Source organism: Battus philenor, unplaced genomic scaffold (genome assembly GCF_028537555.1).
Source record: "Battus philenor isolate CCGP_79_NKW_IND1 unplaced genomic scaffold, ilBatPhil1.0.hap1 SCAF_2, whole genome shotgun sequence".
NCBI lineage: Eukaryota > Metazoa > Arthropoda > Insecta > Lepidoptera > Papilionidae > Battus > Battus philenor.
The window spans coordinates 6,535,763-6,551,071 of NW_027181682.1; the positions used below are offsets into that span (position 1 = coordinate 6,535,763).

Genomic DNA, 15,309 nt, shown 5'->3' on the forward strand with positions numbered 1-15,309 from the left:
AATTCGCCATAAGTTGGTAGATGAATGATGAAGTTTCAAAATTAAAAAAGAAACCTACATCAGATGTTACATTTTTAATATAATTATATTAAAAATGTAACATTTTAAAATATAATTATAAAAATACAAAGATTGCATGATTTGATCAAATCATGTAAACATAAGACAGGAATAGTTAAGCGTACGAAGCTGTACAACAGGCTGTTTTGTTATTTCACTGCCTGTACCACACAATAATCTCACTCGATAAAGAGATAGTGAAACTGATTATATCACACTAACAATGGGAATGAAAGTGTTGTAATTATAGGATATTACAAAAATTATACAAGGCATTCAGTTGAACTGTATATGCGTAGAAAAGAGGATTTTTTTATCTTCGTACCGCTCATGCCCAGATGCCTTAAGTAGACATTTTATTTTAAAAAGAATAAGGATATTGATATTTGCAGAAAAACATTATTAAGATAAAAGTATTCGCTGATGTGATATGATGTAAACATCGATGATAGAACCGAATTAAAAAATTAAATATTTTACTACAGCTCAATTTTGTCTACGTAAAATGAGACATTTAAATTTAAGGAACTGTTCACAGCCTTAAGTAAATCTACATATATTTAACTAACACTAAAAAAATATATTTTTAGTCAAATTGTTTATATTTTTCCCCCTTCTCGATATACCGTGATTACATTTATAATCATTATTATGTTAGAAGGATAACAATGAAATAATACTGTTTGTGGATGTTTCGATATTGATGAAAGCTCACGAGCCGTCAATTCATCATAGATCCTTTGGGCGGTTGGGCGCGTTGCTAAGCGGCGGCGATGGCGGCGGCGGCGGCAGCGGCGGTACGGGCGGCCACGTCGGCACGGCGGCAGCTCGGCGCGCACGCCCCGCGCTCCACCTCGCGTCGCTGGCCGGAACCCCGCTCAGTCCGCTCCGCGACTTTGACGCGAGCGATCGTGTGACGTGCTTTTGATTTTTGCACTACAAGTGCCCGACCTCTGGAGCTAACCATTTATGACATTCGACAACCCCGCCCCGTGCATTTTCAGTTGCATTTCTATCTGTGCAAGAAGTGCGTCGGCTGTGAGCGGTTTGTACTTGGTCCGGTGCCTCCTCCCGCGTTTATTTATGTTGTCGTTTTGGTGTGGTGAATATTTGTGCCGTACAAACGATAACCGGATTATCTGGGTGCTGGAGTTCGAAGATATTTTTAATCGGCGGCTTTTCTACGAAGGTGAGTGAAATTCTCGATTCGGCGAATGATGCTCATATGCACGGGATGTCAAACAGCCGCGACGTGGCGGTCGGCTCGTTGATACGCTCTGGAACGCTGTGAAAGAACACCGTGTCCTGATCGTCAGCGAAAATTTTCCACTAGTGTTTGCCGTGTATATTATGTACTCTGAAATTTTCTTTACACTGGCTTTTGTCTGTAATAGAGTATTACACGTAGTTAGCGTTACAATTTCGTAACATCAGTCGGTATAAGAACGTGTGAAAACGTCGTTATTATTAGCGTTTGTCATAAGTAACAAGATTCTTATAGGATTTTGTATGTTTTCGTTGTTCCATACAGTGCATAGAAGTTAGTGGATAAGAAAACATGAAGGAGAGCGGGCGTAGACGCGGGGTGGTGCGCGGCCGGTAGAGCGACCGCATTCCATATGGAATGCCGGACTGTACGCAATGTCAGTGCGACTCGGGTTCGTCGTCGCTCCTATACCGACCATTGCAAATTTACAACAATGTCCGTTCGGAATTTGCCTGAACTACTCCGGCTTTGAGTGTTTGTATTATATAGTCGCTTGTGGGCGTTGATTGACATAACGGCGCAAGTCTGCCGTCTGCCCACGCTTCTGTATATAGTACTAATCATCAATTATGTTACTTTTATTCGACGATCCCATATTTCAGGTAACATGAATTAGTTCGATCAATCTTATATTCAATTGTAATCTCGAAGGGAAAGACATCTACAAGTGTAATAGTAAATGTTTCGGTTACTTTGTTACCATCATGAATTCTTAAAAAAATTAGAACCACCAATTAGGCCACCGATAGCTATGCTTGCTAATTAATAAAATATTATTCTCAGGTTAACTAATACCAGTGCCTCTGAAATTCATTGCTGGCTTGTTTCACCGCGACAAACTTTTTAAATCTGTACAATTGTATTATTTTACAGTTTTGATCTTCTTGATTACAAATTTTACTTGTAGGATTAGCAAAAGTCGACTTTATATTAATTAATTAATTTATAATTTAATTTCCATTTCTACCTTTATTTTACATTCTTATTGAAAATTTTGTAGGAATTTAACAGGCCGTACGATCATTTGATCTCGCAATAATAAGGTTGATACTGTACTGTAATTCGTTACCCAACCGTCGCCTCTTCCGCCCTGTGACCCACAATTTACCATTTACTTTACGAGTACTCTTCGAACGAAAAATATTTTGGTTAACACTATTAACTTACAAAAGCGATAAAATTTATGTAGTTAGCTTTATATTATCTTGAATTTGTTACCTCTGACATCGTACAATTATTTTTTTCTGATTATAATAAAATCGTTCTTTAGTTAAGTTTAGCTTCAGAAAAATTCATTACTTATACAGTCGAAAAAAGTGGCAAATTGGCAGTTTATAATTAATAAGTCTGTTGAACGTGATTGCGTAGATATGATATTACTGAGACCAATTAATAGTTCTATCACCCCATATGAAAACGATGAGACGTCCGATATTTACAAATGATTTTAGTTCATGTTTATAGACCTTGGCTTTATTATAATTGTTACTTTTGTATCTTTTTATGACATCCTTAACACAAAACTACGCGCGAATTAAAATAATGGAAATGCGTTAGGATGTTTATAGATTTCAACATCATGTTAATATAGGTATTTAAATAGTTTTGTATGTTTTATCGTGTAGTGTCCGGGTCTCGGGTCAAATTTACACAATCTCTGTGACCTTTAATCTCTTTTCAGATAGCTAAAACACGCACCATTGTTAATACTCGCCTACATAATCAGAACATCTATTGTTTGCATTATTATATACTTATGTAATTAAGTGTACCTATATTTAGTTTAATTGTAACAATTTTGATGGAACACCTATTTACCTTGAAATATTATTCGGATTATATGGTATGCCCTTAAAGGCTTACAATTATTTATACTATAAAAACGTGTTTAATTTTTTTGTTCCCTGTTTACTATTAACGGTAATGACTAGTTCGGGCCGAGACAGAAATTGAAGAAAGTTAATAGTTATGTATATGCAAGTATTATACAATCATGTTATTCTTAAATAGTAATGTTGTTACCAGTAAGACATGCTTACTTTCACTGAGAAAAAGCTTTTTTCCCCGATGAAGTGGTTAGTGTAATTTGGCGTTTTTGCAATAGTAAGTAAAACGGCATACTTATATCGAATTGAGGCAATTTAGATTATTGATCGCATACGAATCATTTCTACTCTCGTCACTTCAATACATAAGATGACATAGTTTAAATGAGAGCATAGTAATACTTGACTTAGAATACGAAGCAATAGATAAGAAGCAGAAATAGTCAGTAATTGGAATATTGAGGAATACAGTTGATTACTATTAATAATGCATTGTGCACAATCACAGGGTTCTGTAACTAAATTCACGCAATAGATTTTCTGCGTACTAAAAATATACAATTTTTTATTAGATATTACTAGCCTCATAGATAAAAGACATACACGATATATGAATTTATTGGAAAATTTTCGATTTTACCTCGTGCAAAATAAAAAGAATTTTAATAAATTTAACGGTTATTCTTACAATTTCCTTCTATAAATTTTTACATGGTATTTTTTCCAAATAAAATGTCAGTCCACATATATGTGTTCATAAGTGCAAGGATTTTTACACTTGAATTTTAATTAAAGAGTGTGTATTGAGCAAATGTCCTCTGGTTCCCTATTAGATAGTTTATTTTTTCTATTTATCTCGTTAATGTCATATACGCGTTATCTCTTTGTTATGTATATTTGATTATATTTATATTTCATTACCTTAGATTATATTGGACGCTTAGAAGTAACATCTGAAATAGAAGAATGGTAGAAGTTAAGTTTGTTATTATTTTTCTTATACCTTTTTTTTTTCATATTTTTCTTATATCGATAAAAGCGTAACATGTCTATAAAGCTGCGGAAACCTTATCTGGCTGATTTTGGAATTATTCATGCAGTTATAGACTTAATTAACAATGTATATTATAAATAATTGCCCCAAACTGTGTACAGAGGAGCTCCAAGCTAGAAAAAGACTTATTACTGTGACAGTCGAAGTATAGAGTATCGCAGGTAACGGTCTAGTCGTGTTTGCAGAGACATGAATGTGCACGTGTGTGCGTGCGCAATACGCACACAGCACACTAGTACGAACGCTTGCGGCCGTTGAACCGAATACCCGAGGAATTTCTCCAACGACGTTCATTCGCGGTCGTAGAAGGAAAATTATGATGCCTATGGAGTATTCGGGCTGGAGGCGACCAATCTGTAAAAAGCAATATCACCTTAAGGGAATCACAATAATATGCTTGCGAAAGCGTACATCTATTCGTATACATATACATATGGGTATAAGTAATATAAGAAATATGCAGTCCTATATATTGCCACGTGTGCAATCGTGCAATTATAACATACCAGACCAGGGTGCGGTCTCTTGATGGATTGGAACTGCAATAATTTTAAATGTGACATTAGGCGCCCTAGTTGTTTACTCATATTACAAGCAATCTGCAAAACTAGTCAAAGGAGTTAAATTCTGTGCGCGTATTGCATACGTTATATTTATTTTAGATATCAGCAGTAATTATTAAGACCTGTGCAGAATATAATTAAGCAAGCAAACTTGTTAGTCAATGTACAACTTTTATCGCGACAAAAGATTTTAGGCGAATATATATTTTATTATTTTGTAATACAGATTCATCAAGTATCAGTATTAATTAAAATCAATGACGTTAACTAACTTCATCAAGTTCTGTGGCATTTTAAAATCAAATTCAAAATGTATCTATTTAAGTAAGCATTTAAAGTAGTGAGCTACAACCGGCTCGCAATGCTGATCTGCTGGGTAGAGTCAACCAGAACCTCAACAGCTTTTAATTTAGATGGACATGATGAAATATTATTATTACTTGTAATTAAATACTGTGTCATGTATATAGCACAGTAGCTTTAGAATAAATTTGAATTTTATTACGCGATAAAAAAATTGTCCCATAAATGGCGACTGATAAGTAATCGTAGCAAAATTAAAAGTCAGTTCATAAATTGAATATGTAAATAAATGACGTCACCAATTAGTCTAGAAGAAAGTTGACTAGATTATATTGACACGCGTTAATACAATCTAAGTTCTTATTAAATAAAATGGTATAATACATTCACTTTCAATAGAGAATCTGGCGTCTACCATTTGCACCAATGCGTCGTAGGTATTTTAGTAATAAAATATTGCATCACTTAGCGTTCACTTTTACGAGTTACGACACTGCTTTAGTTGCACGTCGCACGATCATCCAGTTCAATATTAATTTAATACAAAAGATTGTCATCCATACTTCGTTGCCTGATAAATGAATACCTCGGTCGTTTAAAATAAACTTTCACTTAATTTATCTTCGAGGGCGTCCTTTCAATTTTTATAACAATAATGGATCGTTTACAAAAACAATTTTTCAGTTGTTAAAATTAAAAAATCATTAATCAAATAAAATACCTGTTGTTGCCAATATGTACATTATGTTCTATCTGGTAATAATGTATATTTTAAATTAATTGTTTAACTACGGGTGAAAAGAAAGAACGCTTGATTTTTCTTAATTTTTTTTACTATATGATCGCGCATTGAAGGGTTAATTCTTTAATTGAGTAAATAAAATGAGTCCAAGCATCTTGCAGTGGAATAATTATGAGTGGTCAGGATTTTTGTCCTTAAGCTGTGTTGGAGAGGTGGTCGGCTGGCGGGCGAGTGAACGCGGCGACCTTGGGCCGGTGCCGGCTCGCGGACGTTCGTTGAACGCGCCGCCGACCCCCCCCCCCTCCCCCGCCCTCTCCGCCTCCGCCGCCACGACTCCTTGCTGGCGCGATTATGCATAATTTTCGTAAATTATATTTAGAAAAATGTTAGCCATACATTATACACAGCTTTATTATTATTAGTTAAATTTATTTTTGTTCATCATCATCATCACCTCTGGATATATACCCCTTCTAAAAGCCATAGAACTCTCTCAAAGATCACCTCCGTAACCGGTCTTGAGCTGCCCGTATCCAGCGAAGTCCCGCGACCTTCACTGAGTATATTTAAATGAGTATAATAAGTTTTTACTTCCATTACAAATACAGATAGTAAATAATATATTATACGAAGAAATATAATTTAAAAATCAATATTCCATCAATAACCTAAGACTTCAAAGCAACTATTTCATGATCAAACTGAGCACCGTGAAAAAATAACAAAACGGTTACCCAAAAACTGTAAAGTATTTCACATGATTCATTTGATTAATAGAATAGACATACTTTGGTAGTCTATTGTAAAAGACGAAGTAGTCAAAAGCTGCAGAAGATACAAGGAAAGAGTAAACAAGCAATGCAACTAGCCAATTATTTTGAGTCGCTTAAAAATGTTTTTGTTAAAGGATTTGTCATGTGACAAATCATAAAATGAAAGCCTGGTAAAAGAATTGTTCAGCGCATAATGTAGTGCTGCTACACACAAAGAGTAAGAATGCTTCAATCTGATTACAGCTAGGTTGTAGATGGGAAAGTAAATACAAATTAAACGGAGATTTAAAGTAATAAATAAAAGATACAAATAACCATACGAGTAAGGGGCGACGTAGCTCTCTAGTATTGTGGAATAAGTGTTCGAAGCGTGCATAATGTTTAAAATGGTGCCTTGACTTCTGCTATGTTTCTATTAAAATTACTATTAATAAATAACGACAACACTGGAACGGAATATTTTACTTCGAGTTTCATTGACTAGCTCACAGTCGGTCAAACAGAGATGGCTATGCTCAGGATTTCTTTACGAGATCGAATCAGAATATACGAAAACGAATAAAAGTAATTGCCATAGAATAACTGATTACCAAGTTGAAGTTGCAGTGGGCAGGCTACATAGACCGCAATACCCATGGCCATTGAGTTCTGAGCTGACCAGAGGTTGGTAAGAGCATCATAGAATATCACACTTATAATATTAAGGTACTCTATCCAACTTATGCATGTCTCATTGAAAAATGATGGGAGAGGCTAATATTCAGCAGCGAATGTTTTGCAGGTGATGAAATCAAGAGAACCGTAGTAAACGTAGACATCGATCATATACAGAACCATGGTAGATCTTCCATAGATAAAAAACTTAAAAATTAGAATAATTATTGCGTATTTCCATTATTAAACCTACAGTTCCAATAAAATTGTATTTGACTTATCAATATTGGTGATGAATTCTTTTGAAATTATATGTAAGAAAAAAAAAGGAAAAGAACTTGATTTTGGAAGCGAACGATTGATTCAATCTTAGTTTACCATTACTGCGATAAATGCATTCGTGCACATAAACAGGATTTTCCTCCTCGAGGTGACAAGGCGGAAACGCTTACACGGGCGCGCTGTGGTACATTATTACCAAGATATAATAGACCCAAGCCATGTGACGCAGTTTATCTTCTTTATAACAAAATTTACCCTTTCATATTAATTTATATGAATTTTTAATACATGTGCAATTAAGACATCGCAATGTATTCGTCGTAATGAAATGATCTTTAATTATAAAAAAAAATTCACGGAGATTGTTATGTCTGGAATACACTTAATACTGACACCGATTACCGCCGAATTCTTAACGACTTGCAAGCGCAGAGCTTACGTTGTACGTCTTAATGTCCACCTATAGAGTGAACAGACGACCTTGTTACTGTTGAGAGGATAATAATGCAGGCCGTTTCAAATAGGTCTGATTGGAAATCTGTGTGAGTGTTATATACATAAATAATGACGAAAATATGACGATGACTGATACAATTTTGCAAAGTTCTAGAGATTATTTTAACAGATAAATTTCTATATAACTACCCACAGGGTTTGGTATGGAAGCGAGGGAAAGACTGTAGGCGCTAAAGGCTTAAGATCCTTTAGAGTAACTACCCTGCAAGACTTCTTCGGGAACCTCAGTTCGGAACATTAAATTAGCGATTTTGATAGAAGAACTTGGCTCACGCGATTTGCGTTTTCGTTCAAGAGTAGCAGAAAGGGCCGAACCTCGGCTCGGTCGATCGAATTAACAAGAGAACTACTACTAACATTAGAAACTTGAGAATGCTTTATAAGGAATCGTGAAAATATACAACAACTTTTCTTTCGTTAACAGTGAAAATAATATTCTGATCTGTATTAAAAGAGTGACATTTTTGTTTAGTGGAATTTTATTAATATACACGCGCTAAAGTATGATCGTCTAGATGAGATGTAACTGTGCGTAAACAATTCGTAACTGGTTTCTGTGTGGGCAGCTAGTTGCTCACTTGTTCAGTCGTATGTACGTACGCCTTTCGTTGAGTGGCAGCAAACGTTTGAAACAATTGTTTAATATCATCAGATTGTACTGAAATCGATGCTAATTACTGCATGCGAATATCACGAGATGCTCGCTCTCTCTGCTGTACGTCGCGCCACTTTCCCCATTCTTGGTTTGTGTACTGAAGCGATGGAGATTTGAACGAATTAATTGTAAGACTAGGTGACGTGTTTTAATTATTTCTGATTTTTTTTAAAATTAAGGTTGAAGAGCATTATAAGATGCATGTCGTAGCTCTTTAAAAAATCCTTCCATCACTATTCTAAATAATTAACTTGTTTTTTTTTTGACATTAATTATGATTTAGATATTTATGTATATTTAAAGCGAAAATATTTACATTTTCACGTTTTTTTCTTTATATCGTCCAAGGCACTGTAGCAATTTTTTAAGAAGTATGTTTATTTGACGCTATGAAGTTTCTAATTAAAATTTTATGATTATAGTGCGAAAGGTGCATAGTTAATTTTTATGGTGATTTCGTACATGGTACTAAGAGGTATTTTATCTCGCAACGACTTTAATACTGTCTATTCTATTCATATAAGTTTACTTTTTTAAATAAATTTCTACGGTGATTTAATAAGTATAATTGGAATAATAAATTAACTTTTACAAAAAATGTAAACGCCCAAACCAATATTCCAAATAAAAAAGACTAGTTCTACGCTTAATAATTATAAACAGTTTAATTGTACGATAATTTTTTCACCTCAAGGTTTTAATAGCTTTTTTTTTATTCTAGGATAATTGGTTTAAATCGAATAGTTTTGTTAAAAAAATTACATAAAAAGTATACATGCAACATATATCAATAATCACGTATACTGGATGATTGATTATAGGCGAAAAAAAATTTCAAGGAGTAAAATTAAATAGCTCACTTGACAGCAAGAATCGTTTACACCTTTTCCAATCATTTATAAAAGATAAAGTGATCGGTCTGAAATATGCTATAAATATTCTTTTTCTATTTGAACGCGGTGGGTTACTTCAGATATAGTCTACAGGCAAGTAATAAAAAATTGGTGTATTTATTAAACTTTTCACCGGTAATGAATTCGTGTAGTCTTGCAGATGAAGATGAAACGACAAAGCTGCGGAGCTCGCTGTGGAATTAGATTTTCTCGTTTCATAACAATTTATAGACGTAAAGAGATGTAACAAGTGGTGCATCGGGGATGCGAGTGGGTGTGCGGAGTCGATCGATAGGACGAAGTAGAGTGGACGGGGGCGGGGGGGAGCACTCCTACGACACGGCCCGGGCGGCAGCTCCTGGCCTCGCTACAGGGTTGCCATGTTTCTGAAGCAAGCATCGCCGCTACTTGAGTTTCTTATTAACATTTATCATAATCTGGCTCATTTTAAAATATACATATGTGGGAATATTTTCAAAAAGTATTATTATCATTCCTATATATATTCCTCCTTTTCTTACTTTTAAATTTAAAATGAAAAGTATATCATTACACAAATCCTATTATAGCATTCAAAAGTTTTTAGTTCAACAAAATGTGTGGTACCATGGTTAGTTGACTCGTTTACTTGTTTCATATAAAATGTATACATCAAACATTTTTAAATTTCATTAAAAAAAAAGAGCAACTGTTAGGTTTCTGGCCGGCTCTTCTCAGCAGATCAGTATTTTGAGCCGGTTGTGGCTTACTCCTTATAATGGTGAAACAATTGTCGATTCTAGTGTGTGTAAATTGCCTACTAGAATAAAAATATTTTGAATTCGAATTGACAAAGTAGAAAAATTAATTATATAAAAATTTATAATGTTTAACAAGATACGTTGCTATGTGCAACAAAAGATTTATAAAGGTTAACCTAATATTTATAAATTCATAAACTTTGGCCATAATCATCTTAAAACAATGTAAAGGTCGTTATCATTTATATCTGACACCAGTGATGCGTAACAATGTTCGCCGCTACGACGTTCAAGAAAATATTATAGAATATCAATATATCTCATTGAATTAATAATTATAAATTGCTTGAAACATGTAATAGTGATAAAAATTATACATGTGTGACCTTGCACGTGCATTGTGCATGCTTGTGTATTTCAGATTTAATTGGCTTGTGTATGAATAAGCCAGTAAAGCGATTACGTGTTTGTTTGTGATATTATTTGTTTAGGTTTGCGACTTCCACTCACTGTTCTTCTTCATTCTTCACAATAAACATTGTTAAATTGTTTTTTTTTTTTCATTTAGGGGACTAAAAACGTCTTTTTGTTTAAATGGAAAAAAAAACAAAACAAAAATACATAGAGTTGATCCAATTTGCCGGACTAAAAGTTTTAAATTGTCATCTATTTTTCATTCATTAACTGACCCTAATGGTAAATGAATTAGCAAATTTCGGTTTGGTGAACGATTAGACAGATTTTTCGGTTGTCATTTATTAAGTATATGACATTTAAAAAATTGTCATCCTATTTTGGGAGATTATTCCAAAAGCACAAAAATTATAGAAATCGGTCCAACCGTTCTTGGTGTACTTCACATATAGATATTGATTTAATTTATTATTTAAGAAAATGATCTTGCTCCATTATACAGTGAATTTTTAAAAGGAACGATTGCAAATCTTAAGAGCGATTTCATTGCATTGAATGGCGCTCGGCTGCATCGAAGACGTTGATTATGTCATGATTAACTGGGAGGCAAGACTTTCTCCGTTGCTCATTAGCCTCAAAACTATGCATTGTATAATACTGTTACGAAAAGCGTTCACAGAGATAGATGTAAAGTTAATAATAAATCGTACATAGATTTATACTCCTTAGTTCCTTCACTCTATCCTGTTTTATTTTAAGTTCATAAAAACATTACATAATAAATTATTCCACAGCAACATTAAAAATACCGTGCAAAACAATGTGTAGTTTAATCAAAGGAAACAAAGATGCATTACGTAAAAAAATAGATCGTCGGCCATTGAGAGGGCAATGCTCGGGATTTCACAACGAGATCGAATCAGTAATGAGTAGTTCCGTAGATGAACGTAGACTACGTAACCCAGCGGACTGGCAAGTGAAGTGGATGTATAGTGAGCACGGACTGACAAACGCAGCGTAGGTATCACAAAGTGGACAGACGTTCTTGATCGTCGAGAGACTCCGGATGCAGGGTGCTTCCAAACGCTCCCATTGAAAATCTATTGGGAGATAAGTCTCCCACAGCTGTCGACGTTCTACGCCTGGATTGATGATAATGATGATATATATCTTTAGATATTAGAACCATGAAGTCAAACTTTATATTCAATACTAAAATTCTAAATAATCCTTTCACACAAAACAAACTAAAAATTAATATTGTATAACCGATACTTTTCATATTTAGTTGTTTAAATTTTAATGAATTGCTGTCGATTTCTTGTGAGACTGATTGAACCTCCGTGAAGCTCCGGTCTTCCCTATTCCATTACTAAAATATATCGAAAATTCTTATTTACACTGAAAGTAAATAGTTTTCAACATGATATAAATCCAACAAAAACAACAACTAGTTTATGTAGTAAATATTAAGTAAGTGCTATCAATTATTATCATGTCTTAATCAATACTTAATCAAAGGAGAGTGATACAAACTTGTTACTGATAAGAATCAGTGTATATTTTTAACAGGGTTTGTTTTTACGTCGTCGGCGTTTCAGCCGCCCGTTGTAAGACAGGCCTCGTCTAAAGATGGTAAGATTATGGGATATATACCATGATCCCGTGGTATTATGGTACGCAGAGGACTCTGGCATTGACTCTTGGCCTAAATGACTAACGCACGAAGTGTTAATTATGTAAGATTTAAGATTTTTTTATAAATTATATCTCGAGAATAGAACTTACGGTCTATTTACAAATCTAAAATTTTGTGTTTTTTTATTTTGTTTAATTGTTAAAATTGAGTTAATATTGTACATAATACAGTTTCACTATTAAATCCAAAAAGAAATATCCCATTTTTTATGTTAGTTCTTAGTGTTATTTCCGAAAACAAGAAAAATGCTTAAAAATTTACAAAGTGGTAAAATTATTTATAAAATACAAAGACGTTTAAACAAAGGTACAGTAACACCTTTTAAAATAAATTATTTTTTTATTACTTAAGTTAAATACTTATAATAATTAAGTATTCTTACTATAATTATTTTTTTACACAAATAAAAGGTACTCATGTAAAAAAACCAACACCTTGTTTTTTGGATGCAAATGAACGGGAAAAGACTACTGTGATTTTGAGCATAAATTTTGCGTTTTTTTTTTGGTGCGGTTTCTTCGGAATCCGGCAATACTTTAAAAGGTTTTGTCATCATACGCGTTCTTCGAAATTCGGGAAGAAAATTCTTTAAGCATTACTAGTTTTCCTTGTTTAATAATTAATAAGATTATATTATTATATTATATATTTTATATTATATTTTTTAATAATTAATTATATTTATATATATTATATATTATATATATTACGTATGTAACATGTATGACATTTGAATTTGGAATAGTTAATTGATGTAGAAAAAACATGGCGAACCGTGATGGACTAATTATTATTTGCAACGTTTATTTAATTATTTATCAATATTAAATTTTTTACATATTTATTGCGTCTTTATAAACACGTTTAATTCTGGTTTCGGTGTGAGAAAATTCTATCTTATATTGTACCCGGTAATAAATAAAATGAACGGCTATACATTTCGAAGGTTGTTTAAATTGTTGATGAATCGAGATATATTTTTTTAAAAGATGCTATGTATTTTTCCACGGCGCAGTGTATTTCTTGACCTATTAAGTGACAGTCCAAGTGGACCCGTTGTTCCAGATTCTTCCATAGAGTGCCAGTCCTTGCGATCTAAGACATCAACGGCCTCTTAATCCTATAACTACCGAGGGGTAGGAACTCAAGAAACCCTTTAGCTAAGTAATGTTAAACGAGGTTAAGGCCAATAAAAGGCCCTCTGCCCTCTCAAACCCACGGAAACTGTAAATACCAGCAAAGAAAAACGTGTAAATGGCATTTATTATTTAACCTATGTTAACTGCAAAAAATGCTAGCGAAAAGCTTGAGAAATAAATGGACGCTGAATCATGTTTTTTTTTAAATGTAAAGCGATGAAAAAATATTTTATTGATTTCTTATTAATATGTTATATTCTTAAATTCCATAAGTATCCTTGTATTTAAAAAATAAATATTTAACAATGCAAAGGCAATGATAAGTTAACTTCGATGATGTGGATATCATATAATCATGTTGATAAGAGGTGTATAGATCCGCATAATCTAAACCTGCGAATACTATTTTCCTAATGATTCATCACGTATCTCGAAGTACGCAGCAGGCGTAATGGCGTTAGGCAGGATATCGTATTGCAATATTGTATATCGCTGCACTGTTGGCAGGTTATATTACATTCCATCAGGTGAACGTAAATGAAATAATAACTATCTAACTTACATAAAATTTTATTCATATTATTTCATACTAGTTTTTGGTTCCCTCTTCTCAGAAGCAGATCAACATCCCGAGGTTGTGACTTACTACTTATAATCTTCTAATAATTGACGATTTAGGAGTATGTGTATAAACCTACTTGGACAGATATTTTGACTTAGAATTTATCAATGAAACAAATATTTATTATTTCGAATAGATTTTCGAAAAGTAAACATTGATGTACATTCAAATATGTATTTATGTACAGTATTATAGGTCCAAAGTATTAATTTATCTTTTTATGACCAAAGGAACTAAAATCCTGACAAATAAAACAAAGGTCATTCTTATTATGATTCACGTATTGTTTGTAATTTTGCAGGTACGTTGCAGACGGATAACATACGCGTTGGGAGCCATCTTGTTGTATGGTAATGTACGCGACAGTGTTTTAAAAAACTTTGTATTGTTCATGTCCCGCGCATCATGTGGTGCCACAAGAGCTATGGAGGTTCATTGTTGTAATCAATTCAATCCGATATTTAGATGAAACTTTTATTCTTTTTTTCTAATTAATTTGCTAACAAAAAAGCTGTATTTGTTCCTACATTTTCTATAAAATTATGAGTACAATTATTATAAATATCAAAGTAAAATTACATAGTAAATAAACTATATGGAAAGTGTCTGATGTTATGCTTCAATATTAGCTTTGGTTTTGTCAGACATGTATTTCGAGTGATAAATAATTGGTCGTTATAGTAATGTAATGTGGCTCTTAGTTACTACTGCAAGTACTGCAACTACTACGCGGTAGAAAAATGTTGCATTCGTAATAATCTTATTTAACATGACATTGAAAATTCGGCAAATTTCGCAAACCTAACGATTCAAAGTAACCGACTACTTAATATATTGTATCTTAGATATCCATTCTTATTTATACATAATTGTAAATATGTTGTACAACGTGTGCAAGAATTTCGTATGCACTATAATTAAACGAGAACATAACATCATTTAGGGACGTGTGCAGGCCTCGTGTTATGCACCTTATTAACTCTGCTCTATTGGCCCATGCGACAATGTATGGATGCAGAGTATGCAACCTATGGCTTCTAAGCATTATTAATATTCTCCCATTATGACAACAGTAAAATGTTTCCGTGATATACAGATAATTACGCA

The 15,309-nt window shown here is 33.4% G+C and overlaps 1 protein-coding gene across 1 annotated transcript in view; it reads left to right on the plus strand.

Annotated features, from left to right (window-relative positions):
* The first annotated feature begins 956 nt into the window (after positions 1–956).
* Positions 957–15,309, plus strand: part of mtgo (miles to go) — a 53,865-nt gene continuing 39,512 nt past the window's right edge. The window contains exon 1 of the mRNA XM_068765585.1: positions 957–1,249. The gene's annotated coding sequence lies outside the window, so the exon portion shown is untranslated. The remainder of the gene's footprint in view (positions 1,250–15,309) is intronic.